The sequence below is a fragment of the Heteronotia binoei genome, chromosome 11 (assembly GCF_032191835.1).
Source record: "Heteronotia binoei isolate CCM8104 ecotype False Entrance Well chromosome 11, APGP_CSIRO_Hbin_v1, whole genome shotgun sequence".
Lineage (NCBI taxonomy): Eukaryota > Metazoa > Chordata > Lepidosauria > Squamata > Gekkonidae > Heteronotia > Heteronotia binoei.
In genome coordinates this window covers 23,789,347-23,813,192 of record NC_083233.1, presented here as the reverse complement: position 1 = coordinate 23,813,192, position 23,846 = coordinate 23,789,347, and the positions used below count along the sequence as shown (strand labels likewise).

Here is a 23,846-nt window from a genome sequence, read left to right as displayed (position 1 = left end):
GCTGCCTTATACTGAATCAGACCCTCGGTCCATCAAAGTCAGTATTGTCTACTCAGATTTGCAGCAGCTCACTGGAGACTCAAGCTGAGGTTTTTCACGCCTACTTGCCTGGACCCTTTTTCATTGGAGATGCTAAGGATTGAACCTTGAACCTTCTGCCACTGTCCCTTCCTGTTCATCCAACCAGTAGCCCATGTCCAGGAGCATCCCCAAGCTACAAACCTGCTTCTTTAGGGGGAGAGCAGCCACATCCAGAACAAAGGGTAACCCATTTCCTGATGCAGATCTCCCCATTGCCTGAGGAGCACCTTCATTTTGTTGAGATTAAGTTTCAACTTGTTAGCTCTCATTGATTCCAAAACTTCCTTTGGGCACCTGTTCACAGTTTCCACAGCTTCCCTAGGATCTGCTGGTAGTGCAAGATAGATCTGAATGTCATCTGCATGTTGGTAGTGGTTCAGCCCAGATCTCTGGATGACCTTTCCCAGTGGCCTTACATAGATGTCGAAAAGTATGGGAGCCAAGATGGAACACTGAAGAACCCCATAGGCCAAAGTGCAGACCAGCAGTCCCACAACACCATTCTTAGAAACCTTCTCTCAAGATAGGAATGGAAGCACTGCAGAACAGGGTCTCCCAGTCCCTAAAGGCAAACCAGAAGGATAACATGATAGTATCAAAAGCCATTGAGAGGTCCAGTAGAATTAACAGGGTCACATTCGCCTGTCCATCTCCTGGCACGTGTCATACGCCAGGGTGTCCAGGGCCTATTAATTCCCATGATCAGGCCTAAAACCAGGTCGAAATAGATCTGAACAATCTACTTCATTCAGGAATCTCAGAAGTTGGCCAGCCGCCACTTATTCAGTCCCCTTGCTCAAGAATGGTATATCTGAGACTCAATTTATTATCAACCCTCCTTCCATTGGTATCTGATTTGCCACTGTGGGAAATGATGCTGGATTTGATGGACCATTTGACTAATGCAACAGGGCCCCATGACCCTTATGAAGGAGTTTAATTCATGAAGTCTTCATTGGATTCTGTGAGTGGAGAACCTTCTCCCTCCCTAGAGAGTGTTCTTCTAGTTCAATTGCTGAGAAATCCATTCTCTTCCTCCAGTCCATGCTGCATATTGATCTAAACTGTCCTACGCTTTTCTGAGATGGGTGATCAGACATCTCAGCGTACTTTCTAGGCTCCCTCTGGAGCGCTTTGAAGCTTGGCTTTTATGCCGTTATTGAGGCTCGGCTGGATCTGACAGGAATTGGAATGTCTGATTTTTGACCTATATAAAGAAAGGCATTTCTCTCCTATGCACTGCACAGAAAAATCTGTAAAATAATATTTGGTCCAGAAAGCACTGGAAAATATCCCCCTAGCAGACTCTCAGATGTTGGTCTTGCAGCCAAGGCTCTGAGGAACTCCAGCAGTCCCATGGAAATAAAGGGAGCACCCGTTTTGGAGTCAGGGAGTCTTGCTCCGTAGACTCTTTGGAGCCGAGCTGTCCTGGAACGAAGCATTTGTTAAGGAAGTGCTGTGCATCAATATGCTGAAGTGCGGCTGTACAATCAGACTGCCTGGTATTATTTTAGCTACTTGTGAATGTTTGCAAGTCAGATATAAGCGGTGCAGTGTATCAAACGGTTGAGCCATCCCACTTGAGGACAGCTGATACCTGATTATCAGATGCAGTTTCAGATTCTGAGGCAGCGGCTGCTCTAAACTGGTTTCTTTTTTTTATCAGGGAACACTTGGGTTACTTCTAGCTGTCAGTGCCCATAATCCAGACCTTGACTTGAAATATTACTAGATTTCCGCCCCCCCCCCCCCCCCCCCAGCTTGTTAACCTTTGGTATGGTGTGCATCTGCTTTTGAATGCATTATTGGTACATTTCTAAAAGGGGAGAGGCTGGGTCTCAACCATCTTTCCTCTGGCCTCAAGACTTGCAAGGACTCAAGGGATAAGCCTTCGGCACATGTCCTTTCGTTATCTTTATTGCAACTTTGGAGGGTGGTGGTGGTAGTGCTAGGCTTCTGAGTCCATTCTCCTGCAAGTGGTATCTTTGCCCCACTAGGCAAATGCTTGACTATGGCTCCTCTCATACAAGATCTGTGAGACTTACAACTAGTTTAGAGATCTAGAGTTTACAAAGAGCCCCATAGCGCAGAGTGGTAAAACTGCTCATGACCTGAGTTTGATCCCGGCAGAAGCTGGGTTCAGGTAGCTGGCTCGAGGTTGACTCAGCCTTCCATCCTTCTGAGGTCGGTAAAATGAGTACCCAGTTTACTGGGGGGGGGGAGTGTAGATGACTGGGAAAAGCAATGGCAAACCACCCCGTAAAAAGTCTGCTGTGAAAACGTTGTGAAAGCAGAGTCGGAAACGACTGGTGCTTGCACAGGGGACTACCTTTACCTTTTTAGTTTAGAGATCGCTGTGTTCCACTTCACAGCATCTTCTGACCGTTCCTGGCCCAAAGGATGTTCGACTTGCCTCGACCAGGGCCAGGGCCTTTTTGACCTTGGCCCCAGCCTGGTGGAATCAGCTCCCTGTAGAGATCAGGGCCCTACCTGATTTGATGCCATTTTATAGGGCCTGCAAGACGGACCTGTTCCTCCAGGCCTTTGGTTGAGGCAGCAGACATCCTTATTTCCATCTGCTTGGCCTCCCTTGCCTGTCATGATGCTATATTATCTTACCTTAAATTATTATTCCATCTCTGGACCAACTGCTGTACTGATATATAGAATGCACCAAATGAAAACCACCGCCTGTGACATATGTGCTATTCGTTTTATTGTATTTTATGGTTTTAGCTTGTAGTTTTTAATTGTTTTAACTTTTGTTGTTATCTGCCCTGAGCCCGCTTGTGGGAAAGAGTGGAATACAAATTAACAAAAATAAAATAAATAGCCATATTTAAGGGGCCCAAAGATTTGGGACTGATCTTGACAGCTGGGCAAAATTCGTACTTATCACCAACCTTGCCCCTTATCCTTGCCACTGCGAGCCTCGGGAGGGATTAAGAAAGCACTGGAATAAATGCTGCTTTCCTGAATTTCTCTCAGAATAAAGACTTGAGAGATTTCTCTGTCCTCTAAGTCGAGACAAGGACACGGGAAATCTCCCAGGCCTTACGCAGACTTTGGAAAGATCCTTCAAGCGGTGACATGTCTTGTCAGTTTTCTGAATGTCTCTGAGACTGTGTGAGATTCCAGATATCCCGAGCTTGGCAAATGGTGGGTGGATCTCCCAAACAGTGTCGCCCAGATGTCTCACTGCTTTCAAACTCTTTCTGCACCATGTCAGGGAGATTTCCCACTGTCCTCCAGGCATGAAGGAAGTGTGGGCAATCTTAGCAGAATGAAAAATACGTTTACCAACTGCAAACTTGTAGACTCCTAACCGTATTAGAGAGCCAGTGTTGTGTAGGAGCTGGTGGGTCATACTTGGTTGGAGGAGACTCTGGTTTGAATCCCTGCTTTGCCTCATAACTCTTTAGGTGAATTTGGGCAGTCACTCCCTTTCATCCTGATGCACTTCATAGAGTTCTTGTGAGGATAAAAATGGGAAGAGACAAACTGCCCTCATCTTGAAGGAAGAGTGGGGTAAAATGTATTAAGTACTGATTGTGTGGAGTTGCAGTGGTAATTCTGTATGACGCAGAACGCATTACATTCTGTAATTCCCCTAGGGCTGAGCTCTAGCATTGAAAACCAGGTCTTGGGGCTGTTGGAGAGCATCAGAAACATGACAGGTTTATATAGAATTACCGTTGCGGTGCTCTCTGCTTTTTTGAAGGGCATTGGGTAAGTGCCCTGTATGGCCTATGAAATCTGGGAAATAGAGATATCTCTGCCCAGCGGTGCAAAGCTTGGCATCTCACATCTCCCTAAGATGGTGTTGACAGGTTGTTTTTGGACAAGGAACGAACTGATGTGAAATCTTCTTTTCTAGGAACCGTGAAGTCCTGTCCATCATCTGCAAGTAGTGGGGGATGGGTATTTAATTATGTGGCTATGTTCATGTTTTGCTTTTAGTAACCTCCTAAAATGCATTGACTGTATTAAAGATGGAGTTGCTGAAAATGATAGCAGGCTGTCCAGGACTGTGGTTCTGGAGAAGTTTTCTGAGCTGGCTCCTTTTAAGAGAGGCCCAACTTAGCCTTCCCCTTTCAGGTTGTGGCTTGGTGGTAGAGCCAGGGCCCGCCCTATACTCTCTGGCACCCTAGGCAAGGCTGACTTCTGGCGTAACCCCCTGCACTGATAACGTCACCGAGTCACATGGGGAGCACCCAGTTTGGCACTCCCAGAAGGCCTGCGCCCTAGGCAATTGCCTAGTTTTTCCTTGTGGCAGGGCCAGCCCTGGGTAGAGCACGTGCTTGGAATGCAGAAGGGCCTAGGTTCAATTCCAGGCATCTCCAGTTAAAAAGATCCAGGTGGTAAGTGATGTGGAAGACCTCAGCCCGAGACCTTGGAAAGCTGCTGCCAGTCTGAGTAGCCAGTATTGACCTTGATGGATCGGTGGTGCAATACAGAATAAGGTGGTTTCATTTGTTCATGTGTGTTCAGTTTTCTCCAGCATCTGGCATTGGGAGATAACACTGGGTGTATCATGGGCGTTCCTGTGTGTGTGTGTGTGCATACGCGTGTGAAGCCTGAAACAGCCTTGGAAAGCCACTGCGGTGTAGTGATTAAGAGTGTTGGACTGGCATCTGGGAGACAGTGTTCAAATCCCCACTCCTGGAAGCTCACTGCCATGGAAGCATGCTGGGTGACCTTGGGCCATTCACATTATCTCGGCCTAACCTACTTCTCAGGGTTTCTGTGAGGATAATATGAAACAGAGGAGAATGACGTAAATTGGCTTGGGTTGCCATTGAGGAGAAAGGCGGGATACAAATTAAGTAAATAAAAAAACTGTCTACCCAATTGGGAAATATGGGCGTGAAGGGGTAAGGCTTAATTCCCTTCCTTCCTTTGCATGGTGGTTTTGATCATAACTGGACCCTTTTTGCACCTGATAACTGGATGGAAAAGCACAGCTGGAAGCTCTGACTGTGGGTCCCCCAGCATCTTGTCCGGTTTTGCTCACCAGTGATGTAGGGTAGTGAATTCCATGTATTAATTATGCCATAGTCACAGAAACAGCTGGATTCAGGTGGGTGACTGCATTGGTCTGAAGCAACAGAACAAAGTTTGAGTCCAGTGGCACCTTTAAGACCATAAAGTTTAATTCTGGGTATAAGCTTTTGTGTGCATGCAGACTTCTGGCTCAGAATACCCAGAATTAAACTGTGTTGGCCTTAAAAGATGCCACTGGACTCAGACTTTGTTCCCAGGGACAAAGTATCTTCTTCCTCAAGACTTGCAAGTAACCAGCAGGCTTTTGAGCGCTCACAGAAAAATAGGTGTTGGGCAGAAGAGTTCCACCACAGCCTTCACCCTGAGATTGTAGATGTCTGTTAGCAGGGGTTTCCCTGGGTTTGTCTATAGATGAGGGGTGGCCAGACTTGCTTAATGTAAGAGCCACATAAAATAAAAATCAGATGTTTGAGAGCTGCAGGACATGAACATCAGATGTTTGAAAGCCACAAGACAGGAAGGAAGGCCGGCAGGCAGGCAAATAGATGGGGAAGGAAGAGGTGGAAAGAAAGCAATTTTAATTGCATTTTCTAAGCCACTGGCTGGCTCAGAGAAGTGATTTAAAGAGACTAATGGCAACTCTAAGCTAGCCAGTGGGGTGGTGGGGGCCTTGAGAGCCACACAATATTTATTTTTATTTATTAGATTTATATCCCGCCCTCCCCTAACGGGCTCAGGGTGGCTAACAACAATTAAAAACCACATAGAATACTAAAAAACAATATACAATAAAATCAGTTCTACACATTTTAACCATAAAATCCAAGATGCACGTTGAGGTTTCTCAATATCTGTATTTGTCCAGTGGGATGGACGGTCAGTGCTGTGGGACATTTGCTACCTCCCCTTAACTATTGAAGGCAAGCTTAAATAGTTCGGTCTTACAGGCCCGGCGGAACTGTGGCAGAAATATGTGTGAAAGAGCCACATGTGGCTCCCAAGCCACAGTTTGGCCACCCCTGGTATAGCTCCTTACATGTGACATCCTCAGCCTAAAGTGATGCCGTTTGGAAGTAGGTTTATAGTCCTGTTTACTGTTTGAGAAGCAGAACTGAGGCCAAGCAGACTTTGAGAAACTTGTGTGAGCCAATGGATCTGAGTTCTTGAAATCTTTCCTGACTTTTTCTGCAGGGGACCGAGCCACCGCAAATAGGCTGTGTTTGCTATCTTTGTAAGCAGCTGTGTGCTGGTGCTTTTTATAGATCATTTGGAGTGCCGCCGCTTGGAGCTCTGAAGAGTCCTCCCTTTGTTTTAAGGGGTGGTGCGTGTGTGTTGAGGGGGAAGAATCCTGAGCCTTCCACTTGGCACCCCTTGCAAATGGCCTGGGGAAGCCGCAGAGTTCCAGCTGCCTTGGCTTGCTCAGTGTAAGAAGAATGTTTGTAACTCTTCTGCGTTAACTGCCAGATGCCGTCTTCGGATGGGCCTTGAAAAGCCATACAGGGTTTTGAAATGCTTTGCCAGGCAGAACTGTTGTTATTTAAATGATGGATAGTGATAGAAATAAGCAGAACACACCTGAGCTATTTACAGTGGCGACTCTTTCTGAGAAGTAAGGGGAGGCTGCAGTCTTAGCTCACTCATCCAAAGAAAACGACATGCCCTGCAAGCCTGCGATTGCAAACTCGTTGCAAGTTACCATACGAACAGATTCAGAATTGCTTTTTGTGACTGGACTGGTTTGAAAGCTTTTTGTGGTAGAATAAAACAGCATTGGCCTTGTATCTTTGCAGGGGGATACTGCTGTATTGGTGGGAATTCAACAGTTTTCTTATTCAGGGTTAATAGCTTGAGTAGCCATAGCTCAGAGGCGAGGCTCATGTAGTGCCTGCGGAGTAATTAACAGTGGAATTCACTGCCACAGGAAGTGGTGGTGGCTACAAACATAGACAGTTTTCAAGAGGGGATTGGATCAACATGAGGAGCAGACGTCCATGTGTGGTTATTATCCATGAGGTATAGATGGAACCCTGTGGCACAGAGTGGTAAAGCTGCAGTACTGCAGTCGGGAGCCCTCTGCTCCTGACCTGAGTTTGATCCCAACGGAAGCTGGGTTCAGGTAGCTGGCTGCAGGTTGACTCAGCTCTCCATCCTTCCGAGGTTGGTAAAATGAATACTCAGCTTGCGGGGGGGGGGGAGTGTAGATGACTGGGGAAGGCAATGGCAAACCACCCCGTAAAAAGTCTGCCGTGAAAACGTTGTGAAAGCAACGTCACCCCAGAGTCGGAAACGACTGGTGCTCGCACAGGGGACTACCTTTACCTTTTTATAGATGGAACACTATGTCTGGGGCTGTGGTGCTCTGTATTCTTGATACTTGGAAGGCAACAGTGGGAGGGCTTCTAGAGTTCTGGCCCTGCTGGTGGACCTCCTGATGGCATCTGGGTTTTGGTCATTGTTTGACACAGGGTGTTGGACTGGATGGGCCATTGACCTGATCCAACATGTCTTCTCTTATATTCTTATGTAGTCCCACTCCCAGGCATTTCTGGCTAAAGGATCAAATAGTGAGCGATCTTTCACTGCTCGTGTTGCTGGAGATCCACAGTGAGTGAAAATTAGACTAAATGAGAGGAACCTGTGCTGTGGTTCTATCAGGCAGCTTCATATATGCTCCCATTACATTTTGCTCTTTAGATCTTTGTTTGAAGACTTCTTTTTCTTGGACGGAAGGAACTCTGACTGTGTATACGCTGAGTCGGCCATCCTGAGGTGCCATAATTTTTTCCATCCATAATTTTTTCAAAGTTAGTGATTTTTTCCCCCTCGGGCCGCATTTTAAATACAGCAAAACAGTGGGTATCTTCTTTTTAAGGTGTAGATCTGGGTGAAACTAGAAAGCTTGCAGGAAAATCAGCTGATTTTTTTTTCTTGGCTGACATTTGCCTGTGTGCAGGAAAATCCTTGATCTGTGGATTTTCAAAGAATTTCTTTAATAACTTCTACTTTTCTCCCAACGAAGTCAATAGTATGGTTTCATTTACGGAGGGGAAATACAAAGAGAGACGTATGTTGTAGCGTTTCGTGGAAGGTGTTTTCGTCAAGGGAGACAGGATGAGAATTGGGTCGACGTTCCTCTTCCCCACCCCCACCTCACCCCGCTTTTCAAAGGTGTTCAATAATTACCGATTTCAAAGAATTTTTCATTGAACTGCGCCTTAAGTGGTGAAATGCGCTGCAATATTCATGTTGGATTTTGTGGTGACAGGCATGTCATCTGAAGCATAAAAAGAAACTTACTGCTGGATTTTCATATCAAATAGTGGTGGGTATACGAGAATCAGAGGGAAATGCCTGCCTGGCCTCCTTCACATCAGATAATATTCACATCGCTCCGTTTGTGTGTTAAATTGTCCAACAAATGTGAGCTTTGCAGGGGGAGGAGGGATAAGGCTGTGCACAGCCGTTAAGACAGGATGTTAAGGCCAAGGAAGGAACCTTTCTGGTTTTTAGCAGAATTGACTTCACAAACTGGTTTTACTTGTCTGGGTTCAGCTGCATTTTGCCAAGTGCTTTGGCAGGAAAAATGATGGGTTTGTCCTCCATCTCGTGACAGATTGAAAGGGTGAAGTTGCACAGGATCAGAAGCGATAGTGTGCTTTCATATGTGTATTTTCACATGCCTCTCTTGTTTGACGATTGCCAGGGAAGGTCTGCAGAATCAAACCAACCTTCCAAATGAGCAATGTTAATTAAAATTTGGCTTGCTTCTCTGAGCATGTATCTATCATGGTTTTAAGGTCGGGGTGGTCTTAGCCAATGGCCAACAGAGACAGTCCAGGCCCCATGCTTGGGGGGAGGTGACTGGCCATAGCCCCATCCCCTTGATTCACATTGCTTTCCTACTGAGAAAGACTGGATCATGAAGGCATGAATACAGAGAAAAGGGGGAGGCAAACCCAGTTTGTGTTCATTCTCCCTCCCTCCCTCCCTCCCTCCCTCCCTCCCTCCCTCCCTCCCTCCCTCCAAGAAGCTCATATCTTGAATGAAACTTTTTTGGTCTTAAAGATGCATTCTTTCTATCAGGTCAGGATCAAGGGACCTGGGCAAAAGGAAGCTTTGGCTCTTTCCCTCCTTCCTCAGGGAATGAGGGGAAGGAGCGTCAGCCAATGGAAGGAAGAAAGGTGCGGCTCAGTAGCTCTGCTTTGCAATTAAAAAAAACCCAAACAAATTCTTTATTTCAGTTTGCTAGGCAGCCCTTCCTTGAAAAGCAGGGCTCAAGGCAGCTTACATAAAAACAAAATACATACAAACAAAATACATACAAATAAGATTAAGATAATATTTGTCATTGTTAAACATTCAGTCTTGTCCGACTCTTGGTGATTCAATGGACCAGCTCTCTCCATGTTTGCCGATCTTGAACTGTTTCTTTGAGTTGTTCCATGCTCAGGCTGGTGTTGACTTTTATGGTGTCTAGCCACCATGTTCTTTGAAGGCCAGGTTTCCTTTTGCCGCTAATCCATCCAAGCAAAATTGCTTTTTCTAGTGAGTTCTTCCACGTGGCAGGACTGAAATAAGTCAGTCGCAGTTTTGTGATTTTTCCCTTTTAATGGCATGTCTGGTTTTATGTGTCCAATACTTGCTTGTTTGTCACCTTTGCTGTCCAAGGAATGCACAGGAGCCTTCTCCAGCACCACAGCTCACGCTATTAAAATACGATTAAAATAACTCCTCCAAACAAACAGTATGGGGCTCAGGAAGCTGACTTCCAGTGGCAATGGTGTCTTTTACCCACCTCACATGGGGTGAGGGCCTCTCCTGACCTGGTTGCAGCAGGTGTGTTGGTGAGGGATTCTGGGGCCCCATCTTGGATTTTTGCCCATGGCCCCAGAAACTAAGGCTACCTGTGCTTAAACTGTTTAAATCATCATTCCGGTGGGACTACTGGTTTCTAACAGAATTTTCAACAACCTCAGAATTGCCTCTTCCAGTTCCCAGGAAGCTTTGTGACATGGCAATACAGCAATACAGATTTGTAGTGTAGACACGTTGTGATGTGTTCTTGGGGGAATTTCCAACGCTGCTGGAAGAAAGTTGTGTGAACATTTCTGGCTTATGTCTTGGAGCTTTCCTGCATTTTAGGGAAAGAACAGTTATGTGAACAGTACCAAAGTGCAACCAGCATTACTCTGAGGTCACCCTCCTTCTAGTTACTAAGATTTCCCTTCGAATAGTTGAGAGGTTAGCAATATATTATCAACAGAATATAATTTACTGTGGTTTATTCTATCTGGAATCTTGTGTACTGCTCCCAAAAACTGGGAAGCTAAAGGTACAGATATGGCTTATTTTGAGTTGTTGTATGTTCCTGTTGGGAAAGCATTTTTCATTCGCTGCCTCATCCCCCTGGAGGGAAATTTTGTAACTTGGATCTTACCAACAGAGCCTTTTAATAATCTAATTAACTTTGCCTTGCAGTAACTTAAGTTCCTGCTTGTCTGTCCTTTTGAGGTGGCAGAAATGGCTAGGTAAGAATTAGCTTAACAGCACGAGTTGAATTTTTTCCTTTTTCTCTGATTGAAATCCACCCTCCTAAAGATGGGTTCTCTGTTTTAAAACGAGGTGTTGTCTCCTGCCCTCTGAGGGACCTGATGGGCAGTCTGATGTGTTAATTCACATTTATATCCAGTTCCATGTCTGACCCTTCAGTGTGGATGGCATTTAGCAAACATAAAATGGAATTATTAAAAATATTGAAATGTAGCTGTGCGGCTAAAATAACCTAACACTTAGGCCATTCTAAGCATATGTGAACAACGGTTTTACGGGGCTTAAGAAAGGCTCTTGCCAGCTTGTGCGCCTTCTGTGATCATGCTTTGTGATCTGATACTGAATTCATCACCCCCAAAAGTCGAGTTTCTAGGTCAGGAGTGCCCAAAATTGCTAAACATAAGAGCCACCTAGAGCAAATATCATGTTTGAGAGCTGCAAGATATGAGCATCAGATATTTGAGAGCTGGAAGGGAGGGGGGGAGGAAGGAAGGGGGAGGCAGGGAGAGGTGGAAAGAAAGCAACTTTAACTTTAAATGCATTCTGCAAGCTGTTGACTGGCTTGACTTAGAGAAGTGATTTTAAGAGACAAATGCCTTCTCCAAGCTGGGTGTGGGGGCTTCAAGAGCTACACAATATGTGTGAAAGAGCCACATGTGGCTCCTGAGCCACAGTTTGGCTACTCCTGTTCTAGGTTGTGCAGGTAGATTTGAAAGAGTGAAATACCTGAAACGAAACTATGCAGGGCACTGCTGCAGGCAAGATTGGCTCTTATCAGAGGGCAGCTCTTGAGGTTCCCTGTGTAGATCTCTGTCCTTCGCTATAAGAAGCCACTGAAGTCTGGCGGGGCCAGTTGGAACATTGCCCCCCCCCCAGTTCACTCCACCTCAAACATGTTTCAGAAACACACTTTTAATGTGTAATGTGGCAATTTCCATTTAAGGAATGAGAGCTTGTTCTTAGAACAGGGATGTTTCTGGTTTTTTGAAAAATGTCTGTTTGGTTGATGAAACTGTAAGCATGGTAAGGTATTTTAAGGGGTACTGTGTGTCAGGGGCTGGATCTTCCCAGTCATGATGTCTCGGCAAAAAGCTCAAAGCTTGAATAAAACTTTGTTGGTCTTAAAGATGTGTTCTTTTTATCTCTCATGTTGGGATCCAGGGAACTGGGCAAAGGAAGCTGTGGCTCTTTCCCTCCTTCCCCAAGGGACAAGGAGGGGAAGGAGCCTCAGCCAATGGAAGGAAGAGAGGCTTGGCTCAGTAGCTGTGCTGTGCGATTGAGAGAGCTTGGCAAAGTAAGATCTTGTTCCTCCCTCTTCCTCCTAAAGGAAGGAGTCTCAGTCAATGGAGAAAATAGAGGCTTTTCTCTCTAGCTCCTGTGAGATTGAGCAAGACAGGGAAAGCAGATTGAGACACGGAAGGAAGGAAGAGAAGGAAACAAATGACAGTGAGTGAGTTGCTTGCAGGCCTGATAGGAGCCCTGCAGGGGCCTGATCCGTCCTGCATGTTTACCGTCTCTGGCCTGGATGGTTAGAAGAAAAGGGAAGACGGGGGGGAAAAGGATATTTCCAGCCATGATCTCAAGAAAAAAGTTCTAGACAGCCATATTGGCCCATGCAAAATCCAGAACAAGAAGGAAAATCCATGTAATACCTTTTTATTAGGGTCAATCAAGACATAAAAGATTGGGAAAGATTTTGGGTTCATTAGAACTCTACGTCAGGGAGATGCTACAAAATGTAAAAAGTTAAGGAGAAAACAGGCAGATACTCAAGCCACCTCCCTCTGGCTGAGAACAAAGGAAACACATGTGGATCTCCATTTAACAGCTCTGAAGTAAATTTATGATGGTTCACAAGGTATAAGGCGTCATGTCAGCATCCTCTGCAGAATGCCCTGCAGATCTAATAAGCAGTGAGTAGAGCTGGTATCAGTTTGATCTTTGGCCTGCTGGTAGAAGAAAGTGAGACAGTGGCAATCCGATAGTGTTATTTTGGTTGGTCTTAATAACAGTATTGCATGGCTTTTGTGTTTGGATTTTCCTTTTGAGCCAGTGCAGTTACCCGGAAGCTCTTTTTGAATAATGTGCAAATCACACAACACAGTTTTCTTTAAGGCAGCATTTGGACTGCCATGGTTAGGTCAGGCTTTTAAAAAAAGAAATAGGGGGACATTATTGTATTTGTGTGTATGTGTTTCTTCTAAGCCGAGTTAGTGTGAGCTAGCTCAGTTTTTTAGCCTCTGGATCACAGTTTTGTCTCAGCTCAGGGAAAATGGCCCCAGAGCAAACTTAATTTCTGCAGTAGCTCACAGCTTTACTGCCAGTAGCTCACAAATTAGAATTTTTGCTCACAAGACTCCATGGCTTGGTCTGTACCTGGAAGTCATGTTGACCTCTGGTGACTGGCCCCTACTGGGGTCCTGTAGGATATTCAGGGAGGTGGCTGAATAAAACCTGCCTCCACCTCTCAACTGGGCATTTCAAGGACAGTCTCCCATCCAAGTACTAACTACAGTCTCAACCCTGCTTAGTGTCCGAAATCTGACAAGATCAGGCTTGCCTGGGCTATCCAAGTCTGGGTGGTTAGTTCTGGCTTTGTGGGGTTTCTGGATCAGGAGAATTCCATACTTTTGGAACCGCAGACTAGTTAAGGTGATTTTTTAGTGTTTGACTTGGATCTGGAATATCCAGATTTGAATCCTAGTCTGCCATGGAAGCTTGCTGGGTGAGCTTGAGCTTAACTTAACCTACTTCACAGACTTGTTGTAAGGATAAAATGGAGAAGGGTAGAACGGTGCAGGCTGCTTTGGATCTACATTGGGGAGAAAGGCAGGAATCAGGCAGGACTTTTTGTGGGCTCTTGCATTCATTCTGCTTAGTTCAGGGGTCCCCAGTGTGATGGGGCCTACGGGCACCTTTCCTGGTCCTGGCCATGTGTTTTTAGGCAGTGACTTAGGACTTTTGCCCAGGAGAGCTTCGAATCGGCCATTGGAGATGTGGTTGGCTGTGCAGAATTTTTAAAAGTTTTACTTTGGCAGTGGCTGCCACCATAGAATAAAGATCATCACTACATGAATGAAGGTAAGCTGTGTGTATGCAAGAAAATATTTCTAAGCAGCCTGTAAGATAATAGCAAAGTGGTGGAAATCTGCAGCATTCTTGACATTACATTATTGATATTCAGAGCTATGGCAAATAGCTATTGCAGAATAACTGACAGCTTAAAAGTAATAGTCAAAAGTGAAGCTGGAATGTCAAGATTTTTATTTTATTTTTTTATTTCATATGTGAATCAGCAAGGTATTCAACATCTATCCAAGCCCTTCCTCAAATTATGGAAAAGAAATTAAGTATAAAATCCCCTGTCCCATTAAAGGCTTCCTTTCTTAGCTATATCTTGTAAAATAGATTGAAAATTAAGCCCTCTGTCAATAATCTGATTCAACATTGTGTTGGGTGGGGTTTTTTGGGGGGTAATCTTGTGTCTTTGTTTTGTAATTTAGAAGGTTATTTCCTATTTGTTTGTCTTCTTGAGCGGTGGTGGTTCCTTTTTGGTTTTTGTTTGAAAAATTAATTAAAAAAGAAAAGAAAATAGTTTTAAACAATATCTTCATTTCAAATGGTATCCTGTTAAATAACAACAACAACAACAACAATTTTTATTTGTATCCCACCCTCCCCGCCAGAGCAGGCTCAGGGCGGCTAACAGCATTACTTCAAAAATTGGTCATACAATATTAAATAGAACTTCTGCATGAAATGTTGAAGAGTTGCTCTATTAGAATTATGCATAACTTCACTCCCTGACATTTTGGCCTTGGCTCCGCCTCCCATGGCAAGCATTTTGTGGTTGCACCCACTACCCAGCGTTAGAATTCCAGAGGGGTGTGAGGGCTCAAAAAGGTCAATCACCCCTGATCTCATGAAGTTTTATCCTGCCCTTCATGCATGGTGCTCAGGGCAGCAGACTTCTTTCTCCTCTTCCGTTTTATCCTTGCAACAACCTTGTGAAGTGTACGTTAGGCTGAGTGAAAATGACTGGCCCAAGGAGAGCGATCATGGCAGACCTCCCAGACTGCAGCCTGACTGTCTAATAACCACTATACCGCGTTGGCTCAGTTTGCTTCGTGGGTCTGTGGTAATTGGAAGTCTAGTCTCCTCGATTCAAGTTCAGCACAATTCCTTTTACTTCGTAGTGGCTCTCAGTCTTGATGGAAAAAAGCAGACCTCGTGACTGTGGCTCTCCTTTTTTGCCTGCTCAGCGGTTTTGTTTTTGAGAGCCGAATAGCCGCGAGGAAGAAAAGCCGGTTGCTTTTTAAGAGTCGCTAAAAATTAGGAATTAAAGATCCAATTAAAATTTAATGTCAGTTATGAGTAAAAGTAATAGCTTGACCTAGGCTTACAGAAAAAAAGCAATGAAAGTATAGCGTGGGGAGGGGGAAATCTATGCTTGCGGAAGCAACTGGGTAACTTGAAACTCTTCACTGCTGGGCCGTTCAGCGGAACACTGAGCCATCTCTGAATGCAACAGGTGGAGCCCCACTGATGCCTTTAACAAGCCTCTCTCCTCCCGCTGTGTCCCCTTTCGTCAGGTCTTTCCTTTGTAAGCTTTTAAAACTGAGTTGCATCTCGCTGCTGAGTTCTGCAGCCTGTCCTGTGCTTGCAGGTTGCTCTTTCAAACGACAACAATGGGACCGGTGTGCATTCTGCAAAACCGCGACCGAAGCTCAGTCTGAGCCGTTTTTGGAAGTATGAGGCAGGAAAATCAAATGACAAGCCAGCGTGATGTGTATTGGACTATGACCGGAGCGGTCCATATTTGGATCCTTGCTGAGCTAAGAAGTTCATTGTGTGACCTCCAGGCCGCTTGGTCTGTCTCTCTTTTTCACCACGCAAGGTGATTGTGAGGGCAGGGGAGGAAGGGCACAGCCATGTATGCTGCCTTGACTTTTTTGAAAGAAGAGCAGGATATAATAATGATAATAATTTATTCCTTTTCATGATTAACATCGGTCAGGAGCCACTGGAAGCCGAGTTCGTGTGCTTAATGCTCTTGCATAGCTCGTATTCATTTCCCTGGGCTTCTACTGGAAAATGTCTTCAGGTGCACAAGTCAGCTCTTGTTTGAAGCTGCTTCTGTTCTGGGGAGCCGGCTCTGTGATGATCTGCATAGCTTTGAGTCATGGGGAGGGGGGATTCTGATATTTGGCCTACGTCTCACCAAGGAAGCTCTTTTTGGCGGGGAGGGGGGCGGGGAGAAGGAACACAAGATAGGCTTGCCAATTCCCAGGTCCCAGCGGGGGTTCTCTCGGTTTCCCAGTCAGCTGGCCGGTGGGGGGAAGCCCCGCCCCCACAACCATCATGTGCCTTTCCACCTCCGGAGGTTTCAGACTCTGCTTGGGATGGTGTGTCTGTGTCTTTAAGGCTGAAGGGGAGGGGGGGGAGGAGGCAGAACAGCAAGGCTATGAAAGGAGTCCAGACCCTCCGTTTGTTGCACAATCTTTGCAGAGGTTGTTTCCATAGTGTAAAGGTAAACATGAACCTTTGGATGCCCTGTGTTACTGTGAAAAACTTAAAAGTTTAGCAACTCAGTAGAGGTGTCAATCCCCAGGTGGGGGCAGGGGATCCCCAGTTTGTAGGCCCTGTGGAGTTTCAGGGTCATCAGAAATGGGGGGGGGGGAGGGAAATGTCTGCTGGGCCATAGGGTATAATGGAGAATTAATCCAGGGGTATCTGGGGCTCTGCAGAGGCGGTTTTTTGAGGTAGAGGTACCAAATTTTCAGCGTAGCATCTGATGAGTCTCCTCAAAATGCTCTCCCAAGTTTCAAAAAGATTAGACCAGGGGATGCAATTCTATGAGCCCCAAAAGAAGGTGCCCCTGTCCTTCATTATTTCTAATGTAGGGAACGCATTAAAATGGTATTTGGTCCCCTTAAATGTGATGGCCAGAACTCCCTTTGGAGTTCAGTTGTGCTTGTCACAACTTTGCTTATGGCTCCACCCCAATGTCTCCTGGCTTCACCCCCAAGGTCCCCAGATATTTCTTGACAGCCCTAACACAAGATCAGATGGCAGCCCTAACACAAGATCAGATGCCAGGATTTGGTATGGAGTGCTGACACCCTGCATGTCTGAACCATGGGAGTGGCAAAGGCTGAACCAGTGATTCCTTGCAAGCAGAGCCCTCTGTAAATGTTCCGCTAGGACTTGTTCATACATGCACATGTATCACTTGGGCTGTTCTATATGATGGTTGATGATGAGTGATGGAATGGGTGACCATGGGGGGGGGGAAGTATCTTGTGCTTTTTTGTGGAGTCGAATCTGTGATGATTTTGTGCTGCTTATTGAAGCTGCTTGTGTGAACCAGTCCTAGTGGAATGTTTACAGAGCACTGTATTGCAGTAGCTCACACTTTTTGCAAATAACAGTTTACAAATCAGAAACTAGATTGCACAAATCAAAAACTAGATTGCTTTTTGCAAATAACAGTTTACAAATCGGAAACCTCCCCTCTTTTCTCCCTGGATTCTCCCTTCCCATTGTTATGTTGGCTTGAGGCAAGATTCTCTCTACATTGATGCTAACCAGGCTCTCTCTGAACTCTCACCTGGTTGGCCCAGACCAGAGCTCAGCAACTAGGTAGGGTAAGCCCTGGCCAGTATTTTGATGGAAGACCACCAAGGGATATCAGGGTCATGATGTAGAGGCAGGAAATGGCAAACCAACGCTGAACATATTTTGCCTTGAAAACCCTACAGGGTTGCTGCAAGTCCGCTGTGATTTGGCAGCAAAACCAGCAAGGTTCTGTCTGAACTAGAGCCTGAATGCAAAGATTTTTAAGCGTGGGCAAGCTTTAGGAAAGAAGGAACCTGGTTTATCCACGATTAATGTCAGTGGCGATCTGGGGTTGAATCTAGACTGAATTTTCCATCCATGCAAGGCACTTCTGTCAATAGAGCACCAGTTTCCTGCCTCCCCTCTCTGCTGCAACCTATTGATCTACCTGAAATACTGGTCCTGGAGAACAACTGAGAGTCAGATTGGAGATCTGCATCAGGAAGAGGGAATTGGTGGAAATTATTTCATTCCATTAGCATAAAATGTTGTCTGGTTCCAACTCATAATGCTGAACCATGTTGACGTGTACGGAGACAGGGGGCTGTGTTGGGGCGGGTAGCGCACGCACGCGTGAGCATACATTCTCAGGCTTCTGTTTTGTAAGGAAGCCAGCATTACATCTGCACCAGCCAGATTTGAAACACAGACTTGGGAAGCTGTGCAAACCACCATCTCCACACACCAAGCATGACCGAATGGGTGGGAGAATACGGACACCACTCATTTTAGTTCTCTAGCATAAAACATGAGGGACGCTGAGCTTGATTCACTCTTCCAAGCATAGCAACGATTTTGTGGTTTTTACTTTGCCAGTGGGTGAATGTGGCATCATGTACGCAGCCTCCAAAGAACATTCCAAAGCTGGCCTTTGAAGTTCTGACATTAAGCAACAAACGCTGGAAAAGTTGTTGGCAAGGACCCCCATAGGCTTTAATTTATTTAGCATCGTGAGTCATATTCAAATGAGAATTTTGCTGGCCTAGATAGCTGAAGGGCTAGAGCTTGAAATGAATCTAGGACATGATTTAATATGTCCGCAGCCTGTGAAATATAAAGCTGTCTCTGGCTACTGTTTCATCCCTAATTTAATAGGATTGTTTGCAAGACCCAGGGTTTGGGAGCAGGAGTTGCCCTCAATGCAAAGGCCCTTTGCTTCCTTCCGTGGCAGATACCTCCCATGATGATGGTGGCTCCAAAAATGGTGGACGGGCTGTGGGTATGCTGCCACATGGAGATGCTTTATCACATGACCACAGTCTCCACATGTTCCCACAGACAAGTGCACGGCAGCCTCTGGTGATTAAAATCCCCACATGGAACATTTAGGGACTGTGTGCATGCCTGGATTGGACCTCTGTCTTTTCCTCTTCTTTAGCTACTCAGTAGTGGTGTCGAGGGTGCTGAAGTAACTCATTTATTCTAAGTGATCTTGGGCATGCATTAGAGGAAATGCAACCGTAGCAATGCTTAGCACTTGTCTACTATTTTTTAGGATTCAAAGTTGATTATGATGATGATATTGGATTTATAACCCACCCTCCACTCCGAATCTTAGAGTCTCAGAATCTCCTTGGTCTTCCTCCCCCACAACAGACACCCTGTGAGGTGGGTGGGGCTGAGAGGACTCTCACAGCAGCTACCCTTCCAAGGACAACATCTGCCAGAACTATGGCTGACCCAAGGCCATCCCAGCAGATGCAAGTGGAGGAGTGGGGACTCAAACCCGGTTCTCCCAGACAAGAGTCCGCACACTTAACCACTACACCAAACTGGCTCTCATGTGCTTCGTGCACATTACAGTCTTCCTAATTTCTTTATTTTCTTGGTATTTTTTGGATTTTTGGGTGTGTGTTTGCACATGCATGCATGCATGCACACCTACAAGTCATAGCAACTTCTGGCAATGTGCAGAGAAGTGACTTGATGCAGCCTGCCTCTGCCTTCTGGTCCTGGTATTCCAAGGAGCTCCCTATCCAAGTACTTGCCAGAGTTGGCCCTGTTTAGCTTCCAATATCTGATGAGACTGGGCTTGCCTGGGCTATCTAGGTCCGGGCTCAGTCTTCCTAATTTCAAATCCTTCATAACCTTTATGACAGTCCTGTGGGGTGGGACCATATTATTATCATCCCCATATTGCAGATGGTGGATGGCTGGGTGAAGGTGAGAGTGTGTAGCTTGCTTAAGGCCCCTTACAAAGTGTCTGCCTCAGATGAGATTTAAACCAGTGGTCTCCTGGATTACAGCTCTTCCTTTAAATCCCTGGTAAAAGATGCCAGATTTATGTTAAGAGGACGACCTGAACATAAAGTTGTCTGGCTGTCTTCCTTGCTGTGGTCTAGTTGTCTGTGATGTGTGAATACAGTCTTTGCCTCCTTCGCCTTGCTTTCTCTTTGGTTTGCCCAGCTTGAACCTCTGACAGTTTTCAGGCTCCCCCCCCCCTCTTCTTCCCTTTTTCTTTGGCTTGCCCAGCTTGAACCTCTGATAAAGTTTTCAAAGTCAAATGCAGCCGTGCAGTAGCAAAGAAAAGCTGTGCCAAGCTGAAAACGGAAGGGTCACACTCTTCGAAGGCATAACGGTCAGCCATCCCGCTGCAGGCCACGGGCCTTGTGATGCAAGAATAGCGTGTTTAGCTTGAAAGGCTGAATGGTGGCTTTTGTTGGCTTTTGAGCCTTGGTCCCCGCTGGGTGATTGCTGCTGCCAGCGGAGGATAAACGGGACCTAATGCTTTCTAGACTTTGGGACTCTTTAGGTGCGCACAGACCTAAATATGTAATATTCCTTCCTGCCTTTCTCTGGTTAAAACAGAAATACTAATCAGCAGATCAAATGCTGGTTCAGCATGTCACACTGCAAACTTATTCCCTTTTTCAGGTGAGCTGTCTTTCCCTGCCTCCCAAAAACAAGATGGTGCACATTTGTGCAATCATATGTTTTCCTTCAGTGGGGGGGGGGAGTCATCCATGGATTGTTTAGGTCACGCCTCTGCTCACTCGGACAGGGCTATATGAAACCAGTCTATGGATTACTTCTCCCCCACTGAAGAGAAAGAATATTCAGGTAGGCCCAATGCTTCGTCGATCTCTCACCTCACCTGAAAAAGAGAACGGGACACTGCTGTTTATTTTTAAGTTGAAAATTGGTTCGTGGGGGTGGGTGGGTGGGAGGAAAGTGCCCTTGTGATCTTGCCAGGAACTAGCTAGTCTGCACTGTGCACAGCTGGGTTTTTGGCAAACATAAAAGATAGCCCCCCCCCCATTATGGATCCTTTAGAGGAGATTGTTTGAAGAAGAATAATTTTAAAAAATCTTTGTAGTGACTGCATGTCCAAAACTAGCCCATCACGCCAGTTGTGCATATGAGCATGAAGCTGCCTTACACTGAATCAGACCCGTGGTCCATCAAGGTCAGTATTGTCTATTCAGAGTGGCAGTGGCTCTCCAGGATCTGGGTTAGATGTCTTTCACAACACCTACTGCCGGATCGTTTTTAACTATAGATTCAGGGAAATTGAATCTGGGACTTCCTGCATGTTAAGCAAATGCTGTAACACTGAGCTACAGCCTGCCCCCAACTTGTCTGGCCATGCCCTTCAAGGAGTTGTGGGACCTGCTTTTTGTTGCAAGGGTGGGGGGTGGTTCTTCCTCATGCCTCAGTAGCTGGGACAGTATGTAATAAAGTTCCTCTCTGGCGTCTTCCTCTGTTCTGTATCAGAATTAAGGTCCTTGGTCTTTGCTGTTCAGTTGCTGATGTGAATGGATGCAAAAGGAAAGTCTCAAGGTGTTTGACACACATAGCGGATAGACACAATCAAGGAAGTCGTGGCCCTCAGCTTGCAAGATCTGAGCAAAGGCTATTAATGATAGGACATTTTGGAGGTCATTAATTGATAGCTTCTAGTAGGCAGCCATGTTGGTCTGAAGTAGTAGAACAAAATAGGACGATTGCACCTTTAAGACCAACTTAGCTTTATTCAGAACATAAGCTTTCGTGTGCATGCACACTTCTTCAGACGAGGAATGAGGTACAGTAAGCAGAGCCACATATAAGCTGGTGGGGTTTGGAATGCCAAGTGGCACAAAGTTAAAAACCAATAGCAGAATAGTAAAATTAACAAATTCAGAAAACCTTTGATCTGGGTTGCATTAGCGTGGGAAACCATAAAACAGTAACATGTCAGAATGTGGGAATGCCTGTTAATTATTCTATTGCTAATAAACCTGGGTCAAAATGAGGGCATTTCTTTCCCAGGAGTTTTTCCTGTCCAACTAATTTACATTTTAACATGTAACATAAATATATACATCATTCTAGTTTGCCATTAGGAAAAAATACATTAAAATATAGTGGAAGATGGGTTTAGTATTTGTTGTAAGCCGAAATGCCCTCAAAACGAGGTTGGGGAATTAGTTTGATGGACACCCGGCTTTAATAGGAATCTTTTTACCAAATGTATACCAGGCTCAATCATCCAGAGAGTGAATGCTCAATAAAAGGACTCTAATTTAATAAAAACCAATTGTAATTTATTTAGAATAATAGTTCTTTCACACAAGATAAAAATACAAAACACTCACACATTCACACAGGTCTAGGAAATATAGATAGATCGATAGGGGAACATATATGGGTAGACAAACAGGGTAATATTTACCATCGTAGTCTTCCAGGAAGGTTTCCAATGGCGACATAAGAGGACAGGGGAAATGGACCCAAAACTGTGGCCAGAATTGGGGATGGATCTATGCAGCGGAATGTGGGTTGCTTATAGAAGCACACATGAGTGGAGTTGGGTCAGAGGTTAAATAGACTCCCTCAGACCCTTCAGGGGCTGGGAGGTCTTGGGGAGGCGCAGGGGGAAGGCTCTGTGATGACCAAGGAGGCTGGACATTAGCAGAGCCAATGGTGAGTTCTTTGGTGACATCCAATTGGATGCCAGTTTGGGCCAATGAACTTCACCTTAGTCCGGTGAACCTGGAAATTTCCAAGCTGCAATGCTGCCTGGGGCGGCTCCAAGGTATTAGACTGGGGTGAGAATGGGAATGGCTGGATACTTAAGTTTAAATGGGATTATCTGGGAAGGTGACAATAGGAAATCAAATACTGGCCTAGGTATCACCCGGGTAAGACAAAAAGACTTGATGAAGACAGGAGATGTTCTTCCTCTTATCTCATCTTTTGCTGGGCAAGAGTTATTGTTCTGGTATTGCTGAGCAATTAGGATCAACAGTGGAGCTGTTAATCCATTCATGAGGCAAATGGGTTGCTTGCAGGCTCAGGGTGTGTACGTGTGACTTTCCCACTAAGAAGGAATGAGTCCAGCCTGGCAGGGTATGCTTGGATCAGGAAAGCAAGATGGATTCTGGTGGTGTTAAGCCTTTGGTTCATGGAGACAGGCTGGAAACATGGTGGCCTGGCTTCTTCCACTGCAGTGGCCAAGACTGGGCACACAAGGAGCAGCTGGAGCATGTCTGTAGTTCTGGCTAACACCCTTCAGAGATGTAGAATGCTGCTGCAAAGCTGAGGCTTATAGTATCCACATAAGCCTTAGAAACTGTGGGCAAAGTCCACTTCTTAGAGCAGATGTGTGAGTGTCAAAACTCCAGGCACCCTGGCAACCATACTGGTGATCATGATGTCCATATGTACGAAAAGTAGGGGGCTTTTCCTCACAATGTAATGAGATAAACAGCTAATATCCCTTGTTTGAGTATGTCAGTACAAAAGCATTATTCTGATTCACTATTCTAAAAGAGAAATACATTGGAATACTGTGGATATATTGCCATACTTGGTGAAAGTGGGTTTAGCATATGTAATGAGATAAAAAAACAAAACAACATCTCTGTTCAATCCTGGGGAGGTGTTTGTTCCAAGTTTCATAATAGTTTGTAATTCATCTCTAGTTTGTTATAGTTTGTAATTCACCTCTGCTCAAGATTAGCTTGTTTTAAAGAAGCTTCAACCAGCAGCAGTAAAACAAGTGCCCAGTCTCTCCTCTTTCTAACAGAATCAGAGGTGGCACCTAAAGATGGTATTTGTTTCTGGGTGTTCCCTTTAAAAACAGCCCTTAGAAATCTCATTGTTAGTGATTAGGGGTAGAGTTGGGATTGACTTTTCTGCATATCTGTCTCTGTGTCTGTCTTTCTCTGTGTCTGTCTGTCTCTCTCTCACACACACCCTCTCTCATTTGGAGTTCAAGCTTTTCTACCCCCAACCAAAAGGCATTTCCCTTCCCATAAAAATGTCAACAATTTGTGTGTGTGTGTTAGGACGGGGGAATTGCCTGACTTAAAAAGAAATAGTTGGCAAGGAAAGACTATAGCTGCGCTGTCAGTTACAGAGAGTTTTTAGGTTTTTCATCTGGCAGAGGCCTTTTGATCTGAACGTATAAATCTGAAAGCTTGATAAACCTCAGAAAGTCCAGAATAACAAGATTGACACAAAGTCCTGAAATGGTTTTATGAGATGTGCTCTTGTGGGCTTTTCATGCCCTCTACGGTTTGTATGGACTTCTGGATCAATATCCAGGCTGTGAGGTCTTAAAAGGTTTATCCTGCATCTGAGCAGTATGACTTTATAAGAGTCAAAAC

General features: G+C 45.3%; 1 protein-coding gene across 1 annotated transcript in view; it reads left to right on the top strand.

Moving 5' to 3' along the window:
* The window catches only part of MID2 (midline 2), a 265,992-nt gene that overhangs the window by 54,294 nt on the left and 187,852 nt on the right, over nucleotides 1-23,846 (top strand). The window lies entirely within an intron of this gene.